The 9,406-nt window shown below is 40.9% G+C and overlaps 1 pseudogene; it reads right to left on the bottom strand.

Moving 5' to 3' along the window:
- Nucleotides 1-6,945: 6,945 nt before the first annotated feature.
- On the bottom strand, nt 6,946-7,698 carry LOC102440770 (annotated as a pseudogene).
- Nucleotides 7,699-9,406: the final 1,708 nt, after the last annotated feature.

Here is a 9,406-nt window from a genome sequence, read left to right as displayed (position 1 = left end):
AGCCATATTTTTTAAAAAATAATTTAGGTCTTAATAGCAAACATGAAAGAAGCAGCTGTTCAAGGTAAGGGTCCATCTTGAAAACGTTCTTTATACTCTTCTCTCCTTTGGATATTCACCTTATTTGTGTTTCAATGGTGGCATAATGCAGCCAATCAGAAAGATGGTTTGGTTTCTGTACTTCTGGCCACTTTTCATTTTAAATCTCCATTTGTGATGTTGCCCAAAGCTATGTAAAAACAAACAAACAAACAATTTAAAAAAGGATTTTCTCCACTGAATTCCAAGGCCTGAAAAAGTATTCCCGAGTGAGTCTTCCCAGTGCCCATGCTAGTAGACTGGGGTTAATCAGGGCATAAGGTTTTCCGCAGGCAGGTCTAACAGGGAAACAGATAACAGATTACCACTAGACCCAGACATCTGGGGACACTGTTGGCCAATCACTAAATCTGTTGTGTATTTATACACATTTACAATTCATTCTAGTCAATCCCAAAATCTCTTTTATCTTCAGCAACGGAGAGAGAACACTCATTCTCTAGATAAAGGAACAGTCAAACACAAAGATAGAGTTTTCCTTTTCTAGAAATAAAGAATTTGTGGAAATACAGGATAGGAAATGTCTTAGTCTCTCAAAAAATGGGAGAATGCAAAAACCCTAAAACTCAATATAAATATAGCTTATTATTCCCCCAAGAAGTCTTGATCTCCAGTGTATTCCTGTCATCTATGTAGAATTTGTTCATCAAATTGACATTCAAATACATTGTTAGAACTATAATTTATAGGCAAAGAAATTGAGTAAGAAGTCAGAATTCCCTAAAATTACTGTGGGCTGTAAATCTAAGCCTTTTGTTTTGGAATGAATAAACTGTATTCATCCAGCTTTAGCAGAATTGATGGGCTTGTTTGTCAATTACAGCTATGTACAAAAACTGGCATTATTTCTTCTACTTGAGCATAATGAGAAATATCATTATTCCCGCCACATGCTTCTCCTATGAGCATGCCCACTGGTCTTTAACTATGCCTTTGCATTTACCAGAATAAAGAAGGAAGAAAGTTAATATATATCAAGTACTACTCAAATGCTAGGCACCGGGCTAATATAAAGTGTCCTTTTTAGTATAAACATTTATTTCTAAGAGGTAGTTAATTAGGTAAAGAATTTGAAAAATAGGTATTTTAGAAATTAACTAATGAATGCTCAGGATGAAGAGAAAATAAATATTTCTTTAGTTTGGCATAGCAACAAAAGTTTAAACTACAGAGCTATCTAGGGACAGTAATTTTAGAGTGGCATAGGGGAGAAGAGTAATTACCCCATAAAATAGAGATTTTTCAGCATTAACAGACCAAACAATATACAAGAAAAAAATTTAGTGTTCCTTCTCCTCTTAGTTACTTTGTCATCAGAGTTATCATCATACTATTCTGTTGGAAGCTACCCATTGTCTTCACTATCAGAAAAGTGTAAACAAGGAGCCTGGAATGCTGGTGAACCTTGAGCTCTGGCAAGGACCAAAGCTATGCACCGATTGTTTAGTTGAGACAATGGTGGCTCAAGCAATTTCCTGACCAAAGAGTCTCAAAGTAAATCTTTACTAATATTTACTGACCTTTAAGATAGTCTATCTGTTACCAGAATTGCCTGCCTGACTGAGGGCAATATGTGTATCTAAAATTGAATAAAAGGTTGGCAGGGCCTGGCCACCAGTGAAGTCCTTCTGCTAGAATTGGACTCTCCGCCTGGCTCCCCATAAATTCCAAATTCATATTTCTTATCTAGTCTCATCATTTGCCCGTGGCCCTTCTCCAGATCCCTAAACCATGCAGGATGTGGTATCTCATACTATTCTGATTATGCATCAGATGCGAAATCAACTGAAAGTCTAAGAATTAGATAATAAAGCCACTGGCCATTTGTGCAATGTACAGTTCCAGTTTAAAGGGTAATGTCAATACCAAGAAACCAGTTGCTGGGACTTTCTTAAACAAATCCTGAAAGAGGGTCTAGTAGTTAATTTTAGTGGCTACATTCAACCAACCAGGCAAAAATAAAAAATAAAAATCCTTCCTATCCTCTATAACAGTGGTTCTTAACCTGTGGGTCACGACCCCTTTGGGGGTCGAATGACCCTTTCACATGGGTGGCCTAAGACTATCGGAAAACACATATATAATTACATGTTGTTTTTGTGATTAATCACTATGCTTTAATTATGTTCAATTTGTAACAATGAAATTGGGGGTCACCACAACATGAGGAACTGTATTAAAAGGTTGCGGCATTAGGAAGGTTGAGAACCACTGCTATATAATAAAAGCCTAGTATGCAAATTGACTGAATAGCGGAACAACCAGTGGAATGACTGGTCGCTATGATGCACACTGACCTCCAGGGGGCAGATGCTCAACGCAGGAGCTTCCCCCAGCCCGCAGGCCCCAGGCCAGCCAAGGCAGGTACGAGCAGGGGCTCCCCTGGTTGCCCCTCCGGTCGCCCCACAGATCAGCCCTGATTGCTGTGCAGGCCTAGGGATCCTATCCATGCACAAATTTTGTGCACCGGGCCTCTAGTAAAAAAATACAAATAAACAACTCTGCTTGATTAGGAGATCAATAGAATTAAAGTGGAAACAACCCAAAAGTTCATCAAGGCAAATGGATTAACAAGTTGCACTACTCAGCAATGAAAGAAACATACACACAAAATATGGATTGCAAAAATATTACGTTGAGTAAGAGAAGTCAGACATCAAGTGTAACATGTATGAATTTATTTATATAAAGTTTAAGAACAGACAGAAAAAAAAAACTATAATGATAGAAATCAGAAGAGTTGCTGTCTTCTGGTAGGGTGAGACCTGACAGAAAGGGGCTTGAGGGAACTTCCCATGTGAGAGAAAGTCTTTACTTTTCTGTTAATGTGTTTTCACAGTGTAACAAACCATTACAAAGCCTAGTAGCTTAAAGCAACATTCACTTTATTTGCTCAAGATTTTGTCTGTCACCTAGGTAGTTTTTCTCATCTGACAAGCCCAGCTGATCTAATACATCTTTTATAAATACTTTTAAACAAATTATTTATTGTTGAAAGTATTATATATATCCCCTTTTCCCACTATTGACCTCTACCAGCCTGCCCCCAACCCCCAGCACAGGCCTTCACCCTCTATTGTCTGTGTCCATTGGTTATGCTTAGATGCATGCAAGTTCATTTGTAGATCTCTGCCATCCCCCCAACCCTCCCTCCCCTGCCTTCCCTCTGAGATTTGACAGTCTGATTCTTCCATGTCTCTGGATCTATTTTTGTTCATCGGTTTATGTTGTTCATTATATTATGCAAATGAGTGAGCTCATGTGATACTTATCTTTCTCTGACTGGCTCATTTCACTTAACATAATGCTGTCCAGGTCCATTCATACTATTGCAAATGGTAGGAGTTCTTTTCTTTTTTACAGCTGTGTAGTATTTCATTGTTTAGATGTATCATAACTTTTATCCACTCATCCACTGATGGGCACTTATGCTGTTTCCAAATCTTAGCTATTGTAAATTATGCTGCTATGAACATAGGGGTGCATATATGCTTTCTGATTGGTGTTTCTAGTTTCTTGGGATATATTCCTAGAAATGGATCACTGTGTCAAATGGGAGTTCCATTTTTAATTTTTTGAGGAAACTCCATATTGTTTTCCACAGCAGAGGCACCAGTCTGCATTCCCACCAGCAGTGCACAAGGGCTCCCTTTTCTCTACAGCCTCGCCAACACTTGTCATTTCTTGATTTGTTGATGATATCCATTCTGACAGGTGTGAGGTGGTAGCTTATTGTCATTTTGATTTGCATCTCTGGGATGATTAGTGACTTTGAGCATTTTTCATATGCCTCTTGTCCTTCTGTATGTCCACTTTGGAGAAGTGTCTATTTAGATCCTTTGCCCATTTTTTGATTGGATTGTCTTCCTTTGGTTAAGTTGTATGAATTCCCTATATATTTTGGAGATTAAACCCTTATTGGAGATAACATTGGCAAATAAGTTCTCCCATGCAGTCGGCTCTCTTGTTATTTTGTTGATGGTTTCTTTTGCTGTGCAGAAGCTTTTTATTTTGATGTAGTCACATTTGTTTATTTTCTCCTTAGTTTCCATTATCCTAGGAGATGTATCGGTAAACATATTGCTACAAGAGATGTCTAATATTTTGCTGCCCATGGATTCTTCTAATATTTTTATGGTTTCCCATCTTACATTTAAGTCTTTTATCCATTTTGAGTTTATTTTTGTGTAAATTATAAGTTGGTGGTCTAGTTTCATTTTTTTTTTTTTGCAAATATGATCTGGGTCATTGATCTAGAAGGGCTTCTCTTGTACTAGTATGTATGGTTGTTGGCAGGCTCTGAGCTTGGTTACCCTTGGTTCTCCTTCAGATATCCTCTCATCTTCCAAAAGGCCAGCTCAGACTCATTCACATGGCTGTCTCAGGATTCCAATAATTTGTGGCCATTTTCTTAATGTTTTTTATTGATTTCAGAGAGAGGAAGGGAGAGGGAAAGAGGGACAGAAACATCAATAATGAGATAGAATCATCCATTGGCTGCCTCCTGCAGGCCCCCCTTCTGGGGATCAAGCCTGCAACCCGGGCTGTGCCTTAATCAGGAATAAAACTATGACCTCCTGGTTCATAGGTCAATGCTTAACCACTGAGCAACACTGGCTGGACTGTGGCCATTTTTAAGTCTTTTCCAATATTAAGTGAAGTGTGACTTATGTAGGTGTATATACATTGTCCAAATGTATACTCAAAAGCAGTGTGTTTTACTGTATGTAATCTATATCTCAAAGTAAAAATACTAAAAAGAAAAAGTACATAAGTGCCTTTGAGATGAAAGCACCAATCTATCTATATATAAAAGCCTAATATGCGAAGTGTGCCCTTTGGAGTTCGACCGGGAGACCACGAGTTCAATTGCTCACTATGACGTGCGCTGACCACCAGGGGGCGGCACGGAATGAAGGAAGGCCCCAACCAGCAGCCTGCAGCCACTAGGGACCCTACCCATGCATGAATTTCGTGCACTGGGCCTCTAGTATATTATAATTCCTGCGCAGCTACAGTCCCTAGGCCTGGCCTGCGATCAGGGTCATCTTCCCCGGCTGCCTGCAGCCAGCCCTGCCCCCTGCCGCCACCCACCCCCAGTTCCCCATTCGCCATTGGGTGATCAGAGCCTGCCCGCCGGGGAAAGGGACTGAGAAGTTGGCCACTCCTGTCCGCCCGCCAGCCCCGCCCCTATCGCAGGTTGCCCTCAGTGTGTGGGGCAGCTGGTGGGGTGGGGGCCTTGGCCTGGCACCATCCGCATCCCCCATCACCCATGACTGGTGATGGGAGCCTGCCGGCTGGGGAAAGGGACCAAGAGGTGATCAGTGTGCCTCATAGTGACTAGTCAAGAGGTCGTTCTGGTCATTCTGCCGTTAGGGTCAATTTGCATAGTACCCTTTTATTATATAGGATGGATTATCAGTTACCATGATTTTTGTAGTAAGAAATAGATTTAAACAGTAAAGAGGACTTGTTGTTTTTAAATGAAAAGATTATAGCTGTAGATGTTGTTTGAGCAAGGTTCCAGCTCCATAGTTCTGCAATTACCTCTCCTTTGCTATCCTTCTTATACAAGAATAGACTTTGTTTCTAGATTGGCATTTTTCATTATAGCAAAATGGCAACATCCATCTTAGGCATCACATCTGCACATTGTCCAGAAAAAAGATGCAAATTCTCTATCATCAACCAGTAAACGAAATTCAGGGGTTTCACTATGATTGGACCAACTTAGATCTTAAACCAGACAATATCCTAAATAAGCCTGGGTTACAAGCTCACCTATGATCCAATCACTGTGATGGGGTGGAGAGGACAATATTAAGATCATGTCAATCATGACCCACCCCTGAAGGTAGGGGTAGATTAACCACGTCCTGACCTCATGGCACATACAGAGTGTACAAGAAGTGAGGTAGATGCTGTGGAGGCAATCAAATTACACAAGCAGAATTTTAGGAGAAACAAAGAAGAAAAAATAATTGAGTAACCAAGGGGAAAAAAACACACAAAAAAAGGAAGGATTTTTCTGGAGTTGGGTACAGTTCTCAATCAGAAAGTATTGATGGATTTACTTTACTTTTAGTTCCAGGTAAAATAATTTAATAGGAAACATAGGAAAGATTGACATGGCATGACATTTATTTGTATATTTTGCCACCTAACATACAAGTCCCTGGTTGAGGCTGTCTCCACCCCACTGCACCTGTCCTGCACCTGTTTGTTTCCCTGTTACTATAGAGTTGTTCTGAGGGGAGCACCTGGACTTTAGATTATACCCACTTAGGGACACTAACCTGGTTATCCTCGACCTGTAGATTTTATTACTGCACAATATTTCACACAGACTACTGCTGTGGGGGAATGATCCGGAGACCTGGAAAATTAGGATATGGTTTTGGAAATTTGCCTAGGGGACTGGCAATATCCTCCTCCCAAACATTTATTTTGATCTTGTGGCTCATTGTAAGGGGAAATATAATAGGCAGGGAGTGCTTTTGGACACCCCCATATTCTCTGGTACACATTTGAACTTCTACTAGTCACAGATCATCTCTTTTGCTTAACTTTCTCCACCTGAGAATTTCGAGTGACAGTAGAAGAAGAAATATACTAAGCTTTAGCAGTCATTTACACTTGGGTGTCGATGAGGGTATGGGTTCTGAGGAAGTAGGGTAGGAGAAGGAGAGGAAGGTGAGAGTTTGAGGACAATGAGAAATCCTGTGTGTTTCCAGAGAAGAAGAATCACTAAGAAGGAAAAGTCTCTCTTTTTCTTTCTCTTAAAAGAATTTTATTAAAGCATAGAGCAACATATAGCTTCTAGATCCAGCTGCTAAGGAGATCCTGTTACGCTGTGGTTACTGGCTGGGGCATGGCAGGTTGCTCTGGCTTCCCACCCTTCTGTTCTGCCATGGGGGTAGTTGGCAGTATCTCATCTTTGGATTCCACAAAGCTCACATGTGGAGGGGCTTCTTAGGGCCAGTCTTACCACTCAGGTTCCAAGGAAGCATGATCTTCACTTTGAGGCTTAACACACCCTGCGGGAGCAGCACATGGCACCGGACAGTGTCAACGTAGTAATTAACAGGGTCCCTACTGGGGATCATCAGACCATCGACAAACTCCATGGATTTAGCCCTATGTCCTCGGAATTTCTCAGACACCTTATAGCCTTTGACCCCACTCTCCATGATGAACCTCAACACGCCATAGCAGGCTCTCTACACAGCAAGGCCTCCTAGGAGTTTATAACCAGAGACTCTGCCTGGACAATGGCACACAGAACTTTTGGCAGTGTAGACATTTTCAGTATAAAGCTCTACACTGCCTTTGGGGAAGCCAAATGTCTTCGGAACCACAGCAGTTAATTCCTATATTTGTGGCCCTTCTCACCAAGAACATTCTGCATCCTGGTGGCCAAAATAATAATTTCTGTCCTGGCTGGTGTAACTCAGACTTTAACTTCAGAATAGCCATCTTCAGCTGTTTCCTATTGCTCAGTTCAGCTTTGAAGATGCCATCGGCAACAATCTACCTCTTCTTGGAAATGTTCACCACCACCTTGCCTTTAAGGGAGAAAATCCTGGAAAGTAAAGCCATGGTAGCCAAGATAAATGACATCTACTTCATAATGTGCGCAGTCTACACCGGGCCTTATCTCAGCATGTATGATGTATAATGCAAACTTGCCTTAGGGAGGACAAAGTGACATCAAAGAATCTGGAAAGTGTCCTCAGTATAGAGCCCTACATTCTGCATGCCATTTGCTGCCTGATATGAGCGTAGCCAAGTTGTATAGTCTTTTTGAGCCTCCATTTTCTCATTTGAAAACTGGGGATAATAACGCACTTATCTCATAGTGTAACTATGAGAATTAAAGTTTGTGGTATATGAATAAACCAGTGTAAAGTTACTCTAGTATTACTCACACCCAAGCCACCATTGTCATAGTGGGTGGGGAGGAGGTGAATAAGAGGATAAAAATGAGGGAGAAGTCTTTTTTTCTTGTAATTATAGCTTTTGAAGCAGAGAAAAATGTAAAGTATTCCAAAAGCACTTGCTTTCATGTCCAGAAGTACAATAGGTGTGAACAGTGATGCGAGAGACATAGTTCCTGTCTTTATGGGTTTCACAAAGTCACTGTAGAAATAAGACAGGTGCAAAGACACATGAAAAAATAAGCAACGTGGGAAGCAATGTCAAATAAGCAGTGGTCAGAAGGAGCTTAGGGAGGCCAGGTAGGGTTTCATGGAGGAAATTAACTCACACTGTTTCGGAAAAGATGACTAGATACAGAAGAATGTTGTAGGAAAGCAAGGAGGGTGCCCTCCCTTGAGTGCCAGTAGAGCTGGATAAGGGTTGACCTACTAGAGGGAACAACAGGTGCTCTCTGGCCTTTTTCCTCTGTGTGCCAGAAGAGCACCTGGAAGCTGAGAAAAGCATCCAGGGAAACTGTGAATCCAAGCCCTAAGGGGTATGGCTACACAGGACCATACTGAATATAGAGAGGCAGATCAGAGCAGCCACCACTCCCAGGCTAGCTACTGCCTGACCTGGAACTTCCTCTAAGGCTGGAACTTCAAAACACAAGTTTACCATAAACACAAGCATCTTTCTTCTTCCTTCCTTCCTTCCTTCCTTCCTTCCTTCCTTCCTTCCTTCCTTCCTTCCTTCCTTCCTTCCTTCCTTCATCTCTCTCTTTCTTCTTTGTTTATTTCTTCTTTATTTCTCCTCCTGGGAATAAAGGATTTGGCATTCTCTGCATTTGATTCCCTTGTCAATACAATGAAGAGGTTGAATGGCACTGTTCTATACACACCCTCCCTCACTTTTCTGCCACATTTTAGTTATTTTCCATGTTCTTCTGAATATCTCCTCCTCAGGCTACAGCTGGACATTAAGACAGTCCTTGATAAGTGAAAGTGAAATTGAGAAAAAACAAAAACAAATATTAATAGAACAGGCAAACTCATGCAGAAGGACTTTATGGCAACACTGAGGAAAGTCTGACGACCCTTGTGCAGGAAAGATTCCATGTAGAATAAGCTATCTTTATATAAATCAGGTGACTGTTTAAAGTGACAGGTCACCTTGAAAGTATACATAAGAAATAAAACAATGTGAAAATAAAACTGATATTAAACTGGATGGGTCAAAGGGACTCAGGTCTTTGAATGTTGTTCTTTACTTGGTAATATCTCCATTTTCTTTCACTGCTCAGAAAAGTTAATGTCTGCCAGGTGCTTTCGCCTTCTCAGAAGAAAAGCGCTTAAATAAAATATGAGGTGTCACCTTGAGTGGCGAGCTT

This window comes from Myotis lucifugus, unplaced genomic scaffold (assembly GCF_000147115.1).
Source record: "Myotis lucifugus unplaced genomic scaffold, Myoluc2.0 scaffold_17, whole genome shotgun sequence".
In the NCBI taxonomy this organism is placed as follows: Eukaryota; Metazoa; Chordata; class Mammalia; order Chiroptera; family Vespertilionidae; genus Myotis; species Myotis lucifugus.
Note: the sequence above shows the minus strand (reverse complement) of the source record. Positions and strands in the feature narration are given on the sequence as shown.